Below are 23645 nucleotides of genomic sequence, written 5' to 3' on the forward strand. Positions count from 1 at the left end.
GACGCACAGACTTCCCTGGTATGGTAGGTTGGGGCTGCTTTAATATCCCCAAACTTACTGCAAATTTACACATTCATTAACGTCACTCAGAGTGATATTTATATGCTGGGGGTGGGGGGGTGGAGGGGGCAGAAGGGGGGGCAGGGAAGGACATAACTTACACATGCTCTTCAAGAGGACTGAAGCTCTGAGTCTTGTTTGCCTGCCCTGAGATGATAGCCTTCCACATCAACTAACTGTATATAACATGAATAGAAAATTAGGTTGGACTAATCTAATTTGAAAGAAGCTGCCCACAGCCAGATACTGTGAATCCCAAACAAACTTCTTAGGAACTGGTTATGGTAAATATTTGACATGCTCATTAAATATTGAATGCAATTCTCTATAAAGTACAGCACAATATGCAAGGAAAATAACCTGTATGTATTGACTTGTTTGCTTATTATTATTATTATTATTATTATTATTATTATTATTATTATTTCTTCCTGAGTTGCTGGGGAGATTTTGTTTTTCTGTGTTCATCTGGGATATTTCCAGAAAAGGGATGAGACTGGAAGATTTTTGTATATAGTTAAATATCATACCCTCTTTCCAATTATTTGAGAACTGGATGTTTTGCAGAAGCTGAATCTGAAGTTAGGGTAAATACTTTCCAATATGGTTTGATTTTTTGGGTGCTTTTCTTGCTGGCATGTTACATAATTTAGTGCTATTAAAAACATCAGATTATTACCTTGTATAAAAGCTAGTAGCATGCAATGCAAGCAACCCCAACAACTAATATAAGGTTAATGAAGAATTAAAAAAAATAAATCCATTTATGTTAATAAGTAATTGAAAGACCAATTATTTAGTTAAAAAGTAATTATGGATGTTTAACTAATTATGTAGGCAAGAAAGGTCCCCATAATTAACTTATAGTATTGTAAAATATCTGATCTACAGTGACCCATGTTAAAAACACATTCTTGTTTTCATCAGCACTAAGCACAATCATATGTTTTGTATATAGGGATGATATATGGGCTGGCTTCTTTGGTGTCCTGAGTTTCTTATTGGTTTACTAAACAAGGGACTGCTGTGACTCTTGTAACAGTTTCTGAGTCCTCTGGTCCCATATTAATGCAGGTGTTAATAGACTGTTATATGGTCATCCATTATATGGGGATTAATGAAGTTTTGCTCCTTTTCCCCTGTCCAGCACAGTCCTCTTCCACATGCCTGTTGTGGCATCCATATAGAACCTCTTTATAATACTTGCCCTAGAGAGAAAGAGTTTCTTGAGGGAAAGCTGAGTGGTATTTCTACACCATTTACATTTGAGTATTGTCTCATCAATAGCTGAGTGAGCTAGAAAAAAGGGGATGGGAGGGAGGTCTTTGATGCTATATGAAGTTTCTGTCAGTGAGATTCCTCACTGCTGTCTACATGGGTACAAAAATTAAAAACCAAACCAAAACAACAACAACAAAACCACCAAGCACACTATCTATGTGAAGCATACACGTATCTCTGCCTTTATTTTTGTCAAGATTTCACATGGCTGCTGTCTTTTTAAAGGTACTGTGCAAGAAATGCTTTAGGCCGCAGCCTCCCTCAGCCACCACCATTTTAACCAAGCTAGCAAAGCAATGATCACATTGCCTTGCAACACTCTGAGTTTGGGCTATGTGGTGTACTTCCCTGGCAAGAGGGAGCAAATGTGCTGAATGGTGGTATCTCCATTGTCTCACAGTTATAAGGTCATGATTAAAAGAGACACAGGATCAGACAGGGTTCACAACTTGCTCTGACTCAGTGTTGGCTGCATTAAGAAATCTGTGGTGGGATCATTTCTCTTGGAGGTCTATGCTGCAATGTTTGCAGGTGAGCTGGTTACTCTCAGTTTTCTTTATTTTCACTGGGAGAAACAGACATTTCTAGAACACAATTTACAGGGTTTGCTTTAGACAATATGGCCTGAATCAGCTTAAAAGTGCCTTAATCTATTGAGGAGAGACCAGGAGGATTTGTTTAGACAGATGCTTCTACATTATAGACATGTAAAGTCAGTGACATGAAATGTCACAATTAAAATGTTTAACTAGATGTTTATACTAGATAGTAGAGAAATTTTATTTTCAAAAATCTTAATAAGACATTGCTAAAATGGAGTTGCTTTTCACAGAGTGTTTACTAACATTATGACTCTGATCATAATGTGGCAGAAAAGCAATTTAGCTTAGAAATAAGTTCCTAAAGTTTTAACCAATGAATACAGGCTTTATAAGCATTTGGAAATTAAATTACTTGAGAATACAGTCAAAATTTTTAGAGAGACCAAAAGTAAAGAAGGAATCCCTGGTAAGTGTTGTTTTTCATGTTTTTCATGTTTCTATCGAGCCAAGAAAATAATACAAAACAAACAAACAAACAAAAACCACCAACAACAAACAACAGCAACAAAAAACTTTAGAATTGCTCAGGATGTGACTTTGTTAGAAAACTGACTTGATAATTAGTATTAATGAGTGCTAAATTTACATCTCACTTTCTTCTGCATAAAATATCCTTTTAGTATTTCATACACTGATATAGAAGAAAGAATCTAATTAGAAACAGGTGTTAAATTAGGCCATCCTTATCTCTAGCTCCATCTTATTCTTAAGATCTAAAAGCATTAACTAGTTTCAAGTGTCCAAATTCACCTGCCAAACGTGAAAAAAGTTTCATATATAATTTTTTTAACTTTTCTGCAAATCAAAAAGTATGGATGGACCTAAGCCTTCTCTGGAAGAGAAGATATGTGACCACAGCCATGTCACTGGACATGAGTGAAAAAAGTTTCATATATAATTTTTTTAACTTTTCTGCAAATCAAAAAGTATGGATGGACCTAAGCCTTCTCTGGAAGAGAAGATATGTGACCACAGCCATGTCACTGGACATGAGATGTTATGCTTGTCAAATCTGATAACAACACATGGGGGTTACTGCAGCTTGGACTTTAGCTTGTGCCTAACATTTTGTGTGTGAATAATTGCTAATTGAGATGCACTGTAAAAATTAACTTGCAATCATAATGACAGGAAAAAATGTGCATATGCTTTGTGGAGTAGCTGTATTTCATAATAAATTAATATTGAAAATGTTTCACTAAGCTATATTTTCTCATTCCAACACATGCCAATTTTTTTGTCTTCTTATAATGAATAATCACAAGGGCACAATGTATTGACAAACATTACCATTAGAGAATGAGAGATGAAAGAAAAGTTCTTCTTATCTCAGTGAAAGGAAATGTATTTTGGAAATGGAGTAGCTGAGATGCAATAAATTAAGTTTAGCACTCACTCATATCTATACAGGGATGTTTGTGCTTTCCTAATATTGGTCTGTGAGTCATTGCACTCTTTATCTAGTAATATGGTTAAATTCCAGGGTTATCTTGGATTTTTTTTTCTTCCTCTTCAACGGAGACATGAAGATTTCCTTGAATGCAATATTCTACAAGGTCAGCAATATGTTGTTTTCTTTCAGTGATCAGGGAAGGAAAACATTCCTGGCCTTTAAAAATATGTATTGTCTATTGCTGGATCTGCAAAAGAAGCATAATGAAATCTGTGTGAATTAGAAAAGTTGTTTGTTTTGTATCAAAGCTATTTAAAACAAAAGGTGAGTTAATAATAACTTTTTTTTTTTTTTTCAAAATTTACAGAAGTGCCTGTGAAATAGAAAACACTGTTCAATACTGGTACTTACAGGAAGATGACTTCAATTTATACTTTGGTCACCAGTAGAGGTAACATATATAAAGGTTATCTGTCTTAATGACTTTTAGTATGCATCTCTATCATAGTATGCATAAAAATACACTATGTTTTTCCACCCCCTCTTTATTCTGCTGAGAGAGCCTGGTAAAATTCTGGCTAAGTTGTACAAACAAATATAATTTAGTAATGCTAATTCTAATTTAAAATGTGGCTGGCAGTTCATCTGCTTACTGAATGTCAGGATAAGTTTTCCATGAACATTTCATTTGCTGAGGTTAAATTCCACATATGCTTGCAGAAGGTGAACTGTAGGCTTGTGTACTAATGTGCATATAGGTTGTTTGCTTAAATGTTATACACATCTGGTGTTTTGGTGATGTGAACAAAACTCTGCTAACACTCAGTACCAATAATAAATAACTTTTCAGAATTATCTGGCTGTTTCCCAGGTATAAATTACAGAAACAAAGTCTAACGTTTTCCCCAATTGTTTTTGAGTTTGTAATTAATTCCATATGAGAAGAACAGCTTGTTGGATTGGAGTGAATAAAGTGGTAATAAAAATAACTTTAATTTCCCGGCCAGTCACTGCTTTCATTCCTTTGTGCACCAGTGGTCATTCCAGAGGTCTTTGCCAGATCTGCAGCCATGTCCCCTGGGGCTTTGGTCTTGACGTGTCTTTCAAATAAGCAGGACAGAAGATGTGAACAAGCTAACCAGTTACACAGAATGAAGTAAAGCTTCAGAAGGAGACCACAAAAAACTTGTTATTCTTCTTGCACCTTGGTATCTTGTTTTAACTATGTACCGTGGAATAAGACATAGATATATGTGTTTCAAGTGAGGTAGTGCTTAATTCCCATCCTTACTTATTTTGGGAATGTTTCTGACTAAACTGTGAGCTTGATTAAAATGCTACTTCTGCTGTATCTCCTGTTAAAGTTATCTTAAACATTCCCATTGCCTCAATGAAGTTGAAATCAAGCTTATAGATTGGCACCTCAAAGGAAAATGTGGGCACTACAAGAAAATGTTGTGGGTGAATCAGTAGGTGTCAGATCGCTGAGTCCATAATGAATAATTACCTCAGCATAATTATGTGTGCTGTTTTTCATACAAGATGTAAAACTGAGGTCCTTTTGTCTCTTAGTAATTAAAAACACATCTCTCATGCAATTTCACATTACAAAAGAGTCTCTCTGTTAGAGAACATGGTCTGCTAGTGGTATCCAAGGTTGGATAAGGAACTATTATACTGATAATTAGCATTGGCTGCCCTGTATAATTTTTAGTTCCAGCAGCTCAGATACTCATTTTTGCATTTTAATTTCAGCTTATGCACATATTTTGTAGAAGTAGCTCATATGTTTTACTTTCTTTGACTCTTTTTGTAGTTACGTTTATATGAATAGGTTAGTTTTGACACTCCTCCTAGGTCAGCATTGATATAGCCTTGGGTTCAAAAATCACCTGCTGGATTTCAAACGCAACTGGATGTACACATGGGATAAAAATACCTAAAGGAATGTTAAACACAAAAACATAACTTTTGGCTCAGGATATCTCTGAGTTACAAACTGATAAAAATTGGAAGAATATTCTTGAGACATATCCTTGATTGCTTGCTGTTCTTAAACTCTTTCCTCAAAATCTGCTGTTGACAATTTTCAAGACAAGATCTGGAGCTATACACATTTTTGGTTTTATCCACAATGGCCATACATAGGTTCCTATGTAAGATAACAGCTGAAAATAAACGTCCCATCGTCAGGATATCATAACAAATCAAAGAAATAAACTTGGTTTTCAAAAAATTCTGAAAGTTCAAGTAGGTTATATTCTCTTGAAGAAATGTTATAGGGGAAATATTTTTTTTCCGTTGAACCATTTCTGTTCTTTTATATTTTTATGTTATGGGCATCTCTTATCAAGATGGCTTGTACTTTCTGCAAGTTACGGCATTTTTTTTTTTTTTTGAAATGACTCTTTTGCCTGCCCTTGGAGCTATTATGGGTAATTAGATGTAGGATACTAATTTCTCATTTACCATCCAAATTCTTCAGAATATCCTCTTGGATATGTTAGGTGCAAATACAATTATTTTGAGTGGAAGATCCATGAGAGAGGTGAGATAAAGCTATTAGCACTTTTGTGTGCCTATCCCACAGATAATAGTTAAAAGATACTTTTTTGAAGAACAGTTAGTTTGTTGAAATAAATTTGTGTTTCTGACTTGTGGCCTAGAGCCAGAGTTACCTCTGTACACAATGAAAAACAAGAAATTTGGGATTTTTCTAGAACTTTTTGTGTGATTATTGCATGACCACAACCAGTAATGGCTGATTTTGGCTTTATCCTTGATTTCCCATAACTACATCTGTACTGCCTCTACGTGTGAAGATTTAAGATGAATATATATTTTTCCTTGGTAAAACTTAAGGAGGAAAGATTAGAAGACATGAAACCTCTAAGTCTGATGCCAGTTGCAGAATAGGAACTCTGAGATGAAATCTATCTGATCTCTTTATTTCTTCATACCTGAGACAAGAATGAAAAGGATAAGGTCCCTTTCATTAACCAATGTGTGGGAAGAAAAAGAAGACAGGAAATAAAGGGTGAAAAAGATGACGTTGCTTGGCCATCATAATGGCAATTATGAGACAAGAAGAAAAACACTAATTACTCTGTGACCGATATCCCAGAGAAAGAACGGCCACATGCTTTAGTAATTCAGACATCAAAATCACTTATGAGACTCATAACGTGTCATGTTTGCTTTGCAACACTCATCAATGAGGTGGCTTTAAACAAAAAAAAATGACTTCTCTATGCCGAAGCTTGACTGATCAGTGGTGAATGCAATTTTGTGCTTATCAATAACTTAAAAATCATGGAGATAGACCTGCTTTTGATTATATGTTTTAATTAAGGAAAACTTGAGGCACTAGAACTTCCACAAAATATTTTGAACTCTTTGGAAAATGCCAGCATATATATATTTAGGTCCTCATCCCACTTTCTTGGTATAATACTGAATAATGAAATAAAAAATTATGACTATTATATTTCAATGCATCTCCTAGGCTGGTGGAAGCACAGAATCAAATCTTGTAGTCAGGTGAGGTCTGCAGTGAGCTACACCTGGGGCTCAGGTGTACCCTCTGCTGATTGAATTGCCAGACCTGAGCTTGCCACGAGACATTGTCAAAATAAAAAGACATGTCATGTACTCAGAGAGGTATGGAATAAGACAGGTCTCAAGCAGGAAACAGAGGTGTTTTTTTCTCTTGCACTTGCCAAGTGCATTTACACATGGAGTTCTTGGCCGCCACTTGTGTAGACTTCCCTCAGAAACATTTTCCATCTGTCATACTCACATGTGAAAGAAACCCTGGAGATTCCACCCCTATCCCTGAAATGGAGCCTCTCTTTGTCTTTACAGTTTTCAGCAAGCCCTTTATTAAAGAGGTAGGGAGGAGAAGAAAAAAAAAGGCAGACAAGGTACTTTCTAGCATTTCATAATAGAAGCAGCAGCCAGCCAGATCACAAATGCCTGGGATAGCAACGAGAAAGAGATTCTATTTCACTTTGACTCCGTGTTTCATCCACCAGCAATCCTCCCTTTATCTGCAGCACTCTATGCTCCATCAGCTGCACCATCCGGGCCTACTAAGAATTAAGAGTCTCCTTATCTGTGGAGGACAGTCAAACAAAGTACAGCCAGAAATTCTTGACACTGCCTTCTACTATACTTAGAACTGCATGTAAAATGCCAGCCATCTTCTTCATAATAGTAGAAAATTATATTTTAATATGTTGATATTCCCACTATTGTACTACAGCTACAATAGAATGACTGAAAAAAACAGTCACTGAAAATATACCCCGGGAGTATCAGTCATCATAACCCTAATCAATAATGATGCAGGGGAAATACATAGGTTTATTATGTTTCTTTTCTTCCAAATAGTAAATATTTCACAAATAAACTTCTCCCTTTTCCAGTGATTATGATTTTCAGAAGATAAATTTTGTGACAATACTTTGTAATATATATAAGACTTACAATGAATGCATTGAAAATTAGTACATTAGATGGCAAGAAAGCCAGTTGGCATTAGGGTAACTAGTTTTTGTTTGCTTGTTTGTTTCTTGAGTAAAATGAGACTTTCTTTAATAGAATTTCCTTGATTTAAATCTCTGTTTTACATACTATGTGAAAAGAAGTTGTACAGAAAAATGGAGCACAGAGCCTATTTAAAATTCTGGCTGCTCTCCCCAGTATTGACATGGAAAGTCTGAAATTTCAATTGTATTGTAGTTATATTTTGGTGATGGGGACAAATAAAATTATCTTTAAGTATAAGTATATTGGAAATAAATCTCTCTCATTTTTCCAGTGGATTTTTTGGCTTTCCCTGTCTATTCTCACCTCCTGATTCTACACAAGCCACCACCCTCGAGGCACAGAAAACAATGGATTAACACATTTTCCATGTGGACATATTGGAAAGCCACACACGAACTGGTCTTCTTCAGCTCTCCTGTGTGACGCCACACGGTAAGCCAGGATGTGGCAGGGCTGACAAGGCTTCATTATGTCTCATTATAACAGGAGGCACAATCAGCTGGTGCAGTGAAAAAAATACAGGTTTATCAAGGGTAAAGAAAACAAGTTATTCAGGGGGAAATGATCCGTAACTGCTTGTTATTAAAGCCTTTAAGAATTACTAGCATAAGAAGAAAGGAGTTGCATAAGAAATTTAACTCTCTGATTTGTTCTCAGAACAAGAGTGAGTCAGGGCATAACTATCTTGGGAGCCAAAACACACAACTGGTGAAAGTGTTCTTCAGCAGGCCTCTTAAAGGTGTTTTTACTGAGTTGAATGCCATTATTGATTCATTCTGTACTAGGGAAAAAGAGGAAAAGAAGAGAGAAGAGAAGAGAAGAGAAGAGAAGAGAAGAGAGAAGAGAAGAGAAGAGAAGAGAAGAGAAGAGAAGAGAAGAGAAGAGAAGAGAAGAGAAGAGAAGAGAAGAGAAGAGAAGAGAAGAGAAGAGAAGAGAAGAGAAGAGAAGAGAAGAGAAGAGAAGAGAAGAGAAGAGAAAAAAGAAAAGAAAAGAAAAGAAAAGAAAAGAAAAGAAAAGAAAAGAAAAGAAAAGAAAAGAAAAAAGAAAAGAAAAGAAAAGAAAAGAAAAGAAAAGAAAAGAAAAGAAAAGAAAAGAAAAGAAAAGAAAAGAAAAGAAAAGAAAAGAAAAGAAAAGAAAAAAGAAAAGAAAAGAAAAGAAAAGAAAAGAAAAGAAAAGAAAAGAAAAGAAAAGAAAAGAAAAGAAAAGAAAAGAAAAGAAAAGAAAAGAAAAGAAGGAAAAAAGGAAGGTGGCAACTGTGTGAAAATTTCATTTTGTTTGAGAAGACAGAAGAAGGAATATAAATTGGAAAAGTTCCTTTGAGAGCTCCCCCCTCACAAGTCCAAAAAATGAATGCAAATCTGATGATATCATTGCTAATGAAAAACATAGGCATGAGAAAGTGCTCTCAGCTTTACCAAACCACCCCCATTGCAGAGCTCATCATTACATTCTCTTCATGCATTTTCAGATTTTTCTGTACATTAGTTTCTGCCCACTGTTATCCAGCATCCATGCTTTACCGCAGAAGAGGCTGCAGTTCAGTTTTGGTGGAAAGATTCATAGTTTGCAGGGATGAGAGTGGAAAAGGTAACACAAAATGGCAAAAAGGGAAGATAAATTTTGCAGTGCCCTCTGATCTCCACGGTCTGCTGCCTACCAGCAGTGACCCCAAGCAGAGAGCAGATGAGCACACATGGATCTATATCGCCAGTCTCTCTCTTCTCCCCTGCAGCCGGCTTTGCCTTGCCAGCTGTCTAACACCACAGGAAGGCATTTCTTATTCTTCAGCCTGCAGGAAGGAGAGGATGAGGGAAGGAAGAAGAGGCTACTGCCAGGATGTGAAGGCAGAGTCGTCCTGCCAGATGCTCCCCCAGCTTCCCCACAATGAATGTCTTGCTGTGCCCATCCCATCTCTGGGGAGACCTTTGGCCACAGAGAAACATGGACAATTAGATGGGATACATCATCCTGTGTCTGATGGACAAATTGCCATGTTACTTGCTTATATCTTGTATACACAGCAACTGGTAGATTAGTGCTGATGTTTCAAAACCCTGGACAGAGTGGGCCAAGACAGAAAAACTCATATATATATGTGCACACATTTTTAAAGATGCAAAAGGTTGATGCCATCTTGCTCTGAGTGCCAGAATAATTTATTATGGTCACAGTGCTGAGGTTACATCATGTTTATATTCTAATATCCTGCTTTTAATGGCTAATAACATTCAGGTTTTTTTTTCTCTGTTCCAGACATGGTTTCTATCCAAACGTAATTTTATTTGGAAAGTTTGGAACAAGAATGATTCTTCCTTTCCTTTTCCTTTTCCTTTTCCTTTTCCTTTTCCTTTTCCTTTTCCTTTTCCTTTTCCTTTTCCTTTTCCTTTTCCTTTTCCTTTTCCTTTTCCTTTTCCTTTTCCTTTTCCTTTTCCTTTTCCTTTTCCTTTTCCTTTTCCTTTTCCTTTTCCTTTTCCTTTTCCTTCTTTCCCTCTCCTTTGAACTTGAGGAAAGTGGAAAAACAAAATTGCTTTTAAGTAAAAAAAAAATAATAAATCAGCTCTATGCTTTGGTCATGGGCTGATGAAATAAAGGATCTGAGTCAGACTAAATAATCCACCTGCTTTCTGTGGGGTTATGCCTAGGGAGAGGCACCAGCAAGTCTTCCATTATAATAGCCTCTGACCTCTGAACTTCATTTGTGTACATTGAGTGAGTGCAGGACAAAAAGTATCTCTGTCAGAGAGAAAGAAAGGTGTATGGTAAGTATGAGAAAACATGGAAGATATGGGTGCAGAAGAAAAGCTTGGGACATTTCTCTGGAAAAAAAAGGGAGGCAGGACAGAAGGGTGAATTACTGGTATCTCCGATCAAAAAGACATTACTGTATTTTAGTTGTTTCTCCTCACCAATTATGGCAGTTTCATTGCCTCTGGGAAGGCCCTTGGCATAACTGCTTACTTTGTTCCTGCAAATGACTTTCTGTCAGCTTATGGTGAGTGCTTCTTGTATACCTTGACTGAGCTCTTTGCAGAGCTCCTCCAGGGGCCACAGGGGTGTCATGTAGTCATGTTTTTTTTTTTTTTTCAGGTTTCCAATGTCACTTGCACTGACAAATCCATCAGTGAACAGAAATTAGCATTTTTTTTAACTGCTACTTGGAATGTGAATGCATTATTTCATTTATTATTTATTTTATTTTATTTTAAAATTTTATTTTATTTTTTACAGCAAAGGGGGCAGATAAGATATCCATGATACTGCTCAATCTTAAGTAAGTATGGAAAAAACTGTGTGGGACATTTCATTATTTTTCTGCAAGTACTCTGTGGGTGCCATTTTCTGCTGGTCTGCCTGTTCTTACATGATGTTACAGATGCTGCTCAGCAACGTGACTGTTTTCACCCCTGCACTATACAGCGCCTTCCTCCTGCTACTGACTCAAATTTACTTATGGCTTTAATGACTTGGATCAAACTCTTTCTGAACATTTTCTTACTTGTATGCATGTGTTTCCCACCATGTATGTGTGTTGTGTCATTGCTCAAATGACATAATTTGTTTCTAAAATGTTTCTCTTTTCTTGTTCAACTCCATAAGACCAGACTCAGCTATGTGCTTTCTCTGCTTATTTATCTGACTAATCTCAACCTCTACCAATTTACTCTAGCCCATATGTTATACAAATCCTTCAGCTGGCCTTTAGAACATCATGTTTGGGGTGAGGACCATATGACTGGCTTTGCTTGTGCTTGCAACCACCACCAGCAGTTTCCTAGCAAATTGCCTAGGCATTGTAATTAATTTGGAGCCTATAAAGAGTGACACTTTTGTGAAATGTGATATTAGAGATTGTAAACTTATCTAATTGTTAAATCCTGCATTACATTACTGTCTTTGATGCAGGGAGAAGAAAGTTAAGTTCTTTCTGTCTTTGGAAATAGTTATTTCCAAAGACTTAATAAAATAGTTGATTTTTTTTTTTTTTTTTTTTCAAGCCATTATTGCAAAAGTTCAGGATATTAAATCACTTATAATTCATTTTTTAATTCAAAAATTCTGAAAGAAATTTAGTGATCAAGCAGCAGAAACTGGGACATATGGATAATTCAAATATTTCCAATTGAGTACATGGGAAAAAAGAACCAACATCACCTAACAGTCTTTTTAGATAGTTTTTAACTGTGTATGTTCAGAGTACCTTTTGTCTCTTATGCACAGTCATACAACCATATATATGGCTTACTGTGAGAAGGAACTTTCCCTTTTGAAATCCTAAATGAAAGGTAAGGCAAGAGATAGCTGCAGTGATCCCTACAGGGAAGCCATTGTACATCAAGGCGTGATTGATCCACAACACAGTCTTCCTGACAGACCTGTCCTGTGCTGCACACACAGCATGGCCTTCAGGCCAGTGTTGTGCTACACAAATCTGGTGGCTGCAGGGCAAGCTCAGGTGGCTTCTTGTCAAGGAGGAGCTGCAGGGCAGCTCCCATTCAGTGCCGGTGATTATTTCTCTTGCATGGCCTTGCCTTTATCTGACAGTGCTGCAAGAAGTTCTCATGAGAACATTGTTTCTGTTTGACAGTAAAAATGATGAATAGGGATGTTTTCTTGTAAGAAAAGCCTGTAATAGCTCAAATGACTAAAGGTTGGAATCTGTCCTATGGATAGGTTCTGTCCTGTGTCACCATGGATGGACTAGAGTCTGTTTCGTGCTGCATCATCTGAGGCTCCTACCATCTAAAGGGTTGTAAGAATGTCTACTCTATACTTTCCTTATAGTGTTAGCTATAATAAGCATTTAGAGAGTCTGAGTGCCTTTCTTACTAGGATTGTAACAGACTGGCACTTCCTGGTGCAAAACATTAGTACAAAGAAGAATTGCTGTATAGTCCTCTTGTATGCACCAAGAGAACTTTTGATACAAACATTTATTGATAGGCCCAAAATATGCTTTACCAGATCCTGCCGTGCTGAATCTAGAAACAGAAAATTTAGGAGAGGTGACTGCTCTAGGAGACCAGAAGTGAACTGGCAAGTAGTTGAATGGAGAAGGTTCAAAAACTACAGATGCAGGAAAAAGTCAGACTAAATTGGATCAGTTTTTATGTAGGGTTAAAAAGGGAAGTAGAAATGTAGTGCTCCTTCAAAGATGCAAACTATTTTTGTCCAGTCTGAGAGTGACTCCTTTATGTGAGAAGCTCCACTTCAGGAAAGAGTTATTAATGAAATGTCTAACAGAGTGGCAGAGGTCCAGTTTTATTCTAATGTTATACACTTCATGAGCAAAAGTGAGGAAATGGTTATTACAAACATCACATCATTTGCAGACCCAGTGGCAGGGAAATAGGAAGTTTTTGATGCAGTGAGACACTTGCAATACATCTTGGATTCCTGTGAAGTGCTTCAGAGAGATGTCCTCAACACCCACAGACACCAAGGGCTAGAAAATCGCAACACAATTAACTTCAAGATACAAAATAATTTTATTTTATTTTTACTGCAAAGACTAGTGCTGAGCGGTAAACAATGCAATAAAATAATTGCTGCCCAATATTTACTGATCACCATAAATGACAGGGAAAGTGAGATTGGATGAATCCGTACTATATGCTCTCAGGAGTTTGAAAAACTGAAGAAATAGGTTAACAAAGATTAAGGTTTTTGAAGATGACAAATTTAGATTAAACCAATTATTTGATAAAAGAACTGGATATCTGGCTACAGAGCCTGTTGCCTGTGTTTGCTGACTACAAACAGGCGTACATATAGAACAGTGTCCTTCTACACTCATTATGAGTCACAGCTTGGAGCTGCACCAGTGGAACACCAAACTGGACATTTGGTTTATGAAATCTAAGGCGTGCAGGAGAAAGTTGTGAAAAACAACTGTAATGTGGATTGTCACAGCATCAAGAATGGCCACCAATCTCTGTTGGAGGGTAGTCCTGCTGACAGAGGTATTACTCATATGGTTCAGTGCAGCTCAGGAATGATTATCAGTGATCTGACTAACAGTTCGTCATAGAAGAGGATCAGAATTGATTGTCAATGAGCTTACAGGCAGCAGTAGCAGAGCACCTTCATTGTTAGGTAGTGACTTGTGCTTCAACAGACTTTTTGGATTCAGTGTGTCTGAAGGTGTTAAGTATAGGATACCAGTTTTCACTTGGTTTACCTCTCCAGAAAGGGACATATGACAAAGGAGTGTGCAGCTTCACTACAGAAAATGTCTCTGTCTCTGAGTTCATTGGGACTGACTTGAAAGGGCTGCTCTTGGAAACACCAACTGGAGATCAGCCGGTGCTGACAGCATGTGACAACTTCTCCAAGTATGAGATACAGCAGCCACACATACTTAAAAAAACCCTGACACTTAGAGTTACATTACATAGTCTTTGTTGGCCTTCTGCCATCCTTTTTGTTTTTCTTCACTGGATTATTTTAGGACTCCAGGAACCTACGTTTCCTTCTTACCAGATCTCTGTAGCTTAGTGCTGTGGCAGAGTTAGTAGTTCTGGGAGAGCAGGTAAAGTACAGTCAGGACGTCACTGACAAAAAGAATTTTTTGATACTGAAAAGATAATAATGATGTGAACATTCAGGATATAGAATAGATGTGGCTAAACAGACAGAGAAAAGCAGAGGAAAAAACATCATAAAATACTCATTTTAATGTTCTTTTACATATCTAATGTGGTTGTTATGGATCCAGAAGTTTATTGGTACAGAAAAACGCAGTCTGCTCTTTTGCAGTGTATCAAAACCTAGTATGGAAATTCCCTAGAAGTGAGAAGGGCCAATAAAAAGAAATCTCAGTGGCTGGAGGGACATGGAAGAAAATCTAGAAACACTTTGGTAAGTTCTACATATCCTAATATGTTTTGTTGCATTGGTTGTAACAGCAATTTGCAGCAGAGAAGGAGTTGCCACCTGAACCTCAGCTCACTGCAGTCTCTGCGTACCCAGAGGATAGGCTGGACTCTGCAAACCAGAGACCTGTGACCCTAATAATACAGATGCAAATTTGAATGGTGACTTTGAGGCTGAATTTAAGGCCTGAGCTTGTACACTGTTTAGGAATGCTATGTAAATGGATGAGCATGTGTATTCCTAGGGGGTTAAAATACTGATAAATGCTTACTAAATCTGGCTTGAAGAAAGTAGTTGCAAGGCTCAATACAGATAACACAAATAAGTAGTAATAGTTTTAAGTTCTGTGTGATTTTGTGTTGACATATCTTCTAAGTTATAATCTGCCTGAATGTGTTGGCAGCAGTATTTGTGTTATCACTTTAAATCAACTGATTCCCGTTTATGAATTTACCTCCATGATACAGTGCCATCCTTCAAATGGTTACAAGACTGTATTGGATCCAGTAGCTGTGTATGTGGGTATGTATTTCTTCCCTTAAATTTACTTCAATAACTAATTGATGCTCTTTTTGGAAAGCAGAATATAAGGTGTGTTGCATTCAGTTGTTCACTCCTAATTTTTGCATGAGGATACAGCTCTCAGAACTCCTATAAACATGTTTGATATTAAAATAACCTTTTCAGACAAAAGCTGCACTGGTACAGATTAAATTGCAGGGAATGGTGTGTCCCTTCCCATTTCTCTTTGTGAGCCATGTACATGTAAATATTTCCTCAGATGATTTTGATTTAAAAAAAAAAAATATTGCTGAGTCTCCTTGAGTGGAAATGTCCCACCAACAATCCCAGGAGGATTCTCACTCAGCAGGCAGAGCAGGCTTGTAGAGAAGCAGAAATTGTTCTCTTCTTGTAACATGGTTTCTGATGATGATGATTTTCTAGTCAGGATGTTGTTTCTTTTTCATTCCTTTTGTTGAATGTTTCACCGATAGACAAGAGTAATTCCTGGTAAATGGAAGAGTGCAGCAGCTGGCTACAGCAGAGGCTTTGAAATGGTCAAAAAGTCTTCCTTCTTTTTCATAGAGGTTATATTAGCTGTCAGGACAAACACAAACCCTTGGGAATCAGCAGAGTTCAAGGAATCGTGGCCACCTTGAGCACAGAAACAGTGTACCAGGCCAAAGTCTCCTGAAGGCAATGGAGCCAACAACAGCTTGCAGGTCTGTGGAATGAGCTCCAGAGATGGATGCCAGAAACATCTAATTGCCTTCTGGAGATTACAAGGGCAGCAAAAGGGGCGTAGTGTCTTAGAAAACCACCTGAAGTCTTAAGCATGATTGGGTTCAGTTTGAGAATCTGGCTAGATTATTTTCTTGAATTATTTATTCTTCTATCACTTTGAGAAAAAACAAGAAGAGTGACTCAATCCCCTAGCATCTTACATCTGTCTTAGTCATTGTCAATCACAAAAAAAGTTACAGTCTGGTTCTCATGTTGAATTGAAACACTTCCTGAGAGAATGGGCATACTTGATGCAATGCTGAGTCACTCTCAGCTGCTCACCATTATTAGGTATTCAGCATTGCTAAATTGATACAATTAATTTTCCTGAAGTCCCATAAAAGCCTTTTTATCCTCCTGACACTATTATTTCTTTTCTTTTTATTACACTAGTCAGTGTGGTGCTAAAACAAAAACAAGGCAGCTTTTTCTCTTGCTTTTATATTTGAAACTCAGAGAGCATTTTTTTTAACTCTCATTTTTGTTGGTTTGTGAATCACTACATCTTTCAGAATATGAGTATGTAGAACGTCATGCTCTTAGGTATAAAGTGAAAGAAAAAAAAAAAAAAACAACAAAAAAACACAGAATTACACTTCATCTGTCATCTTCTGAGAAAGTCACAGAAAAAAGTCACTGGAGAGGCTGACCTACATACCACACAGTGTCCCTTAAACAAAACAGAGTTGGAATAGTTTCAGTGCATTACCAAGGCAGATATAACCATTGAAGATATGACACATAGAAATAGCCCAGAAGGCTTTCTATTTAACATTTAATTCTTCAGTTCACTGGACCAATGACAAGTGTTCAAAATTTACTATCTTTTCCCTTCCCTTCCCTTCCCTTCCCTTCCCTTCCCTTCCCTTCCCTTCCCTTCCCTTCCCTTCCCTTCCCTTCCCTTCCCTTCCCTTCCCTTCCCTTCCCTTCCCTTCCCTTCCCTTCCCTTCCCTTCCCTTCCCTTCCCTTCCCTTCCCTTCCCTTCCCTTCCCTTCCCTTCCCTTCCCTTCCCTTCCCTTCCCTTCCCTTCCCTTCCCTTCCCTTCCCTTCCCTTCCCTTCCCTTCCCTTCCCTTCCCTTCCCTTCCCTTCCCTCCCCTCCCCTCCCCTCCCCTCCCCTCCCCTCCCCTCCCCTCCCCTCCCCTCCCCTCCCCTCTTTGACTTTTCTTTTCTTTTCTTTTCTTTTCTTTTCTTTTCTTTTCTTTTCTTTTCTTTTCTTTTCTTTTCTTTTCTTTTCTTTTCTTTTCTTTTCTTTTCTTTTCTTTTGTTTAGCCTTCACTTCTTATCATTTTTGGACATGGGTGGTTTCAAGTTATAAAAGGACAGCTTGAGAAAAGCTGGATCTGAAAACCTAACCCCAGGAGAAAAGCACAATCACCATGTGTGTCTTTCTCCCCAGTCAGAAGAACTGGATGAAGTATGTGCCTTGATCCTAGCATTCAAGACACTGTGACTCTGTCTGATAACAGCAGAAAGCAGGTTTCAGAAAGGAACACTGTGGCTGGCTTCTTAGATCTGCTCTAGCTTGACTCAGCTGCCAGTCTGATTTGTTGGGAGAGACTGATTTCAGGGGAGGCAGATCCCAAAATGTGGTTGCCCTCATTGGCGTCAGACAGTGAGCTCTGTATGTGATAATCACAACGTAGGGATTGCAGCTGTTAGAGGTCCACCTCTTCTTGAGGAAAAACGTATTACATTTTGCACTTCCTGAACAACCTTTCTAGACTTCCTATTTGTAAAGTACAATACTAGATTTCAAGCTGAAGGGAAACAACATCTCTTCATCTCCCTCTGAAAAACAACTGTTTAACCACGGAAAATTATTATGAAATCCTTACTGGGGTGGAAAATTTTCACTCTCTTCTAGTGCATTTCACATGAATGAAAAAAACATTCCTGTACTTCAGAAGCTGTTAACAGGAAAAAATAATAATAAAATAAATAAAATGAAGACATTTTCCAGATTTTAAGTCACCTAACAGAGGACAGTAATAATCTTTCCAAAAGAGAAAGAACATTACCTCTGCTAATTGCAAAAGCTTCTTTTCTCCAGAAACATCATCTTCTTTCCTCTGTCAGTTCATTCACTGTCTTTTCTGCACTTTCTTGAACCCTTTTGGCCTGAACCCTGCAAATTTCTAATTGCAGGCTAAAATAAAGAGTTGAGTCCCATCATATGACTGATGAGCAAGGAAATGCTTTTCTTTTTTCTTAAGGGTGATGTAGAATTTGTTTTTAAGAGTTGTTTCCTGTTCAGAATCTTGAGTCAATGCAGGCAGTGAGCATCAGTGGTTCCAAGATATGGGGTAATGTGTTTTGGAAAATGGATTCCAGAGGAATGATGTTTTTCTCATCCACTGTATCTCATTCACCACCACTGTTTGTTCAGACCATCAGACCAACAAAGAATGAAATGACATCACAGCACCCATTTTTGTGACTAGGGTTTCCTCCCCACACCTTTTTTTTTTTTTTTAACTGTCTAAGAAAATCTTCTGTGCAAAGATCTTATTTTCAAACATAGGCTAAATATTGTCACATCTTTTGTTTGTGTGGACCTTTCCCCATGTCAGATCATAGCTTGCAGGGCCTTGATAACGTCTCTTGAATCTGTTTGGAAGATAAACAGGAGTGAAACCTGAATGTAAGTAATCTGACTTAGAAGACCTCCAGACTTAGCACTTTCACCAATGTAAGAGTCTGGTCATTTATTACTGTGTTTCTATTTATTTTATTAGGAAAAAAAAAAAAAAGTGTGTAGTTTAGAAAGACTTTTATAGCAAATTCTGGACAGTTGAAGCATTTTAACACTTTTAATGAGAGATTTGCCTTAAGCATATGAAGTTAACTGTATTACACTTAAATTAATTAGGCCATTGAAACATTCTAAATTTTTTATACTTTAGATATGGATTTGAAACTCAGTAAATGTGAAATTGTGGCTCACTTAGGTTATATCTATAAACTTTTAGACATAGTTTTTCTGCACAAAACATAAATCTGATCACTTAATTTTCTTGTTCTCAGCTCTCTGTGGGACTTTTGGTATTTTTCCCTTCTAAGGAAGGCTGCTGCTTTTGTAGCAGACTGCAATAAATTTGTGAAATGGATACACATATGGTAGAAAACAAAGGGAGAATTTCAGCAGTTATATTTGTGGCCTAAGTTTGCTTTAGGCAGGAGGGATTTATGCAAATGAAACATTCTTACAGCACTATGATTTGTCTATATGAGGTAGTGGATACCTTTAATACTCTTTGATTTCTTTTTCTGGTAATTAATTAAAACAATTGTAATTCAAACTTCCACTTTCCAGAGCCTCACTTTATTATATTAAATAAAAATTGGAAGTTCAACTGTACCAGCATTATACAAACACTGTGATACCATTGTGTTGAAGGCAATTTTTCCCTTGTTCCTTTGCTGGAAGTTCTGCATACATGGGATATTAACTTTCACAATTAGAGACACTCTGAGAAAACCTCAGCAAGTCTTCCTCTTTTTGCTAGTACTACTCTGGGGGATGATACTGCTGGTATTTTGCAGCCACAATGTCACATTAACAAGAGAAAAAGAATCAGTTTCCACAACTAACTGATGGGCTATTGAAGGACTTTGTTCTATATCTGTGCCGACACCCTGTGGGTAACCAAAGTGACTTGCTTTATATTTGAAAGCTTAGAGAACTAACTTATATTCATGTTCTGTCCATTTATGCAATGAAAAAAAAAATCATTAGCAGAAACAGGAAATGCTAGACAGAGGCTTAATTTGCCCTCTGTGCAAATTACGTGCTGATTTTCAGGGCAGGCTTAGAAAACTTGTTTCATTCTTCTAAAAGAAGGCAATGGAGGGAAAAGCACCATTGATTATATTCTTCATCTATTGCAGAAAATCTGGATTCAGTTTCATGCTCTGCCACGACCTCAAAACCTTATGTGATCCTAGAATATTTTTTTTTTCTGAGAATTAAAGGGCATCCACACCATTTGCTTTTGCAAATGCATATATCTTTTCTAGATCTCATCTGTTCTAATGTAAATACATAGTAGAGCTGTTTCTGATGTGTGTTAGAGAAGCTTTTAAATGTAAGCTCTGTAGATAGGCAAAAGGAAATTACTTTGTGGACTGAGTCTTTCTAGCAATGAGACAAGAACATGGGGTCCTATATACTTTTATCATTTTGCCAGGTTTGCGTGAAGGACAGGCAGAATTACAGGCTCTAAGCTAAAAGTGGAACAGGAATTGTTCTCCATCTATTACCTCAAAAGGGGCAGAGGAGAATGGAGAGCAGCAGGATGAGGCCTCAGCCCCAGATTTTATTGGCAGCCTGTATAAAGGGAAATGTACTGCACCATTTCAACCCAGGGCTTGTGCTCCCCCTGTACTAACAGAAATTGGAAGTTCTTCCTTGGCTGGCAAGGTGCCTGCTGCCCCATTGATGGTCCATGCCTACAAAATATAATCAGGTATCTTCAGGTTACCTTTGAAAAAGAACATCTTATCTAGATAGCGTGAGATTTTTTGCATGTATATGAACTGCATTTATATGCATTATATATAATATACATATACCAGTATATGTTTATACCACTGTGGGCTGGAACTGCAAAAGAGTAGGATTTTCTTTCCAGTGTATCTGGACTTGTCATTTTACAGTGTCTGAAATCTCATTCTGACCATCATCTACAGGTATCCATGTTTTCTCTTGCTGATTGGAGCAAATTTCTTAAACACGTTGGACCCTCACATGTGTGGAGGTGCCAAGTTCTTGTCCTGACTATGGAGAGTGCTGCAGGCCCTGGAGCACTGCATATACCAGGACAAGACAACCTAGCTGTGGCATGCAAAGTACTGTAGGTATTTTATTCATTGAGAGGACTAATACATTATTTATTGGTCATTGAAGTAATTGTGAAGGTCGTCTTTTTTTTTTTTTTTTTTTCCCCCTCCAATTTACCACCCTGACTGCTGTACAATCCTGTGATAACTTTGCCACACTGAGTGGTTGATAGCCAAGTTCATGTTGGAGCAACATGCCTGGAGACAGTAATGAGTAAAACATAGCCGGAGACCTATGTCATTCTCTCCACCTGTTTGCATGTATACTTATACCCATGATATACTGTTATATCCCCAGCTTATTTCAGGCTCATGCATCCTCCAGCTCTGCAATGCAGTGCTTTTAAAATTTATTTATTTATTTATTTATTTATTTGCTTTTGCTAAACAGAATATAATGATCAGAATGAAAGCAACACATCAAATCAAATCTCGCTCAAAAGTTAAATATTGTTCTCTTTTACCATGTTCAGATGTTTCAGTAAAACAATGCCTTTCTGACATTTTTGGAAATCATCATCTAGAGGCATCACTAGAATGACATATCATTTACTGTTGTGTCAGACCTGCAAGCTGTTGCATAAGTTAAATTCCTTTTTGGCCCTCAATGCTTAGATATGTGTTAGAGATCTTTAACATGTCTGCATGAGAGAGGAAGACACTGTGATGCAGTTTCAGTTTGTTTGCCCACTGACACATTTTCAGAGACTAAACAACAAATGAAAAGACCACATAGTTCTGTGTCTGTTTCTCCTGCTCTATATGTATCACATGTATCAGCCTTTCTTTTCAGGCTCAATAAAATGCCGTCTAACATGACATTCCTCAGCAATCAACACTCGTTCCTGACACATCTGCTTCTATTTGGCTTTAATCCTTCTTTGCTTCATCTGTATTTAGCAATATTTCAGAATTTTGTTGTCAGCTAGTCTCATACTCTAGCATGACTGCAATTTAAAATATTCCTGCAATTTAAAGTATTGCAAGCCTTGAGAACCAACTTCTGGGCTCACAGGATTTGTGGAGTTTGAACAAGTTTATAAACTTGTCCCTCTTTAGTACATGAAGACTTTTTTTTTTTTTTTTTTTTTTTTTTTCCCCTAACTTTCCTTATGTACAGTTTGTGTTTTGTATTATGACATGGTGATCCCTCCAGATGCTGTGCTGGCAAGGCAGATGTGCTCTGCTTCGCTCAGATACATCTCTAGAGTGTATATCTGGTTATCCACTACCTCCCCTTCTCTTTTAAGCTTGTGCATTAAAGTCTATTGGGAACTTCAATACATACTTCCCCATACACTCAATATGAAACACTAGCTATGAATATTTCTTCAGTTAAGGTCTAAAAGCATGAACTGTGGTCTTCTTTTCTCCATAGCCTGCAGATGAACTCAGATGTCACAGAAAGAGCAAGACACATTAGCCCAGAATATGTACAATTTTTCTTAACCAGTTCTGTGGGATTTGCCTACTTCTTGTTTCTCATTCTCTTCCAGGGTTCAGCTGAATTTGATATGATTAAAGCATTAACATTCCAGACCCCACAAAAGATCCCCATGGAAGACTTAATGTTTAACAACAAAGTCCTTAAAAAGATATTTTTATATCATTTATAGGGATAAATCAAATTTTCTATATACATAATGAGGTTAAAGTACCGTAATCAGATCGAGCAGGTAGAAGACTTAAACCTGTAAGAGATATAGCTGAAATGTGGTGGACAGTTTCAAAATATCTTACATTTACATTATTTTGGCCACTGTATTGATAGTTTTCTGCCTGTTTGTGCTATCATAATAAATCTAACCTCTATTCTGATTTGTGATAACAAGAATAAGAGCCTATAGAAAGATAAAAATAACTGATATTCTCAGCTTTTTATCTATTTTTGCTTTTGTTTGTTACTAGTTTTGATTACTTTCCCATAAAGCATAAAGATTTTACTATTTTATATTCTGTCTCTCTGAAAGTTAACTCACCCAATTCTGTAACTGATCAAAAATCCTTCTTTTAAAAGGTCCTGTTAAAAATTTCCGAGGCCTCATGTTCTCATGGAGCCTGCAGAACAGGAAGAGATGGTGTACCAGTGGCACAACCTTTCCCTCCTGCGGTGGGACCTTGATGTACTTGGATCATCTACCTAGTGTGACCAACCCCTTCTCTTTTTGCAAGGGAAATTCTGAAGTGATGTTGGGTCATCCTTGGAGCAGTGGGAAATATTCACTTACAAGTAATTTTCTCTGCTGAGTCAACAACACACAGTTCACAACAACAGGAAGTAATTAGGTCTTGAAATTAATGGATTTCCCTGTTACCTCAAAATGCAATCTTTTTTTTTTTTTTTTTTTTTTTTTTTCTAGCCTTTGATAGAACTGCTTTATTATCAAGCTTTGGACTGCTCATTATAGCTATTGTCTCAAATTGGGTGCTGGCAGATACTTATGAGTTTTATTAATGATGGAATAACTAATGAGAAAATGTTGTAGACCTTGTAGTTTTTTAAATTAATCACATTTACCTTAGAATACTTCTGCCTTTTTTTTTTTTTGATAGAATATAATTCAGCTGAGACATTTTTCTGCTGATTTGATTTTTTATCAGATATTTTTTCTTCTGCTCTTGAAATCAATTACTTGGATAACATAATAGGTCCCCATTAATCTCTATGGAGCACAGTACAATCTGTTTCACTTCAAGCCAAGGAGGCCCTATTGGTGTAAATCATGGAGTCAGTCATTTTGTTGCTATTTATAAAATTAGT

The 23645-nt window shown here is 37.2% G+C and overlaps 1 long non-coding RNA gene across 1 annotated transcript; it reads left to right on the forward strand.

Annotated features, from left to right (window-relative positions):
- Positions 1-215: 215 nt before the first annotated feature.
- LOC311430148 lies at positions 216-23171 on the forward strand. The gene is made up of 7 exons (XR_014688593.1): positions 216-344; positions 3704-3787; positions 8159-8319; positions 11116-11158; positions 14644-14745; positions 15228-15282; positions 22902-23171. It is a non-coding gene; the product is annotated as an uncharacterized lncRNA (long non-coding RNA).
- Positions 23172-23645: the final 474 nt, after the last annotated feature.

The sequence above is a fragment of the Aythya ferina genome, assembly GCF_964211825.1.
Source record: "Aythya ferina genome assembly, chromosome: 1".
Taxonomy (NCBI): domain Eukaryota; kingdom Metazoa; phylum Chordata; class Aves; order Anseriformes; family Anatidae; genus Aythya; species Aythya ferina.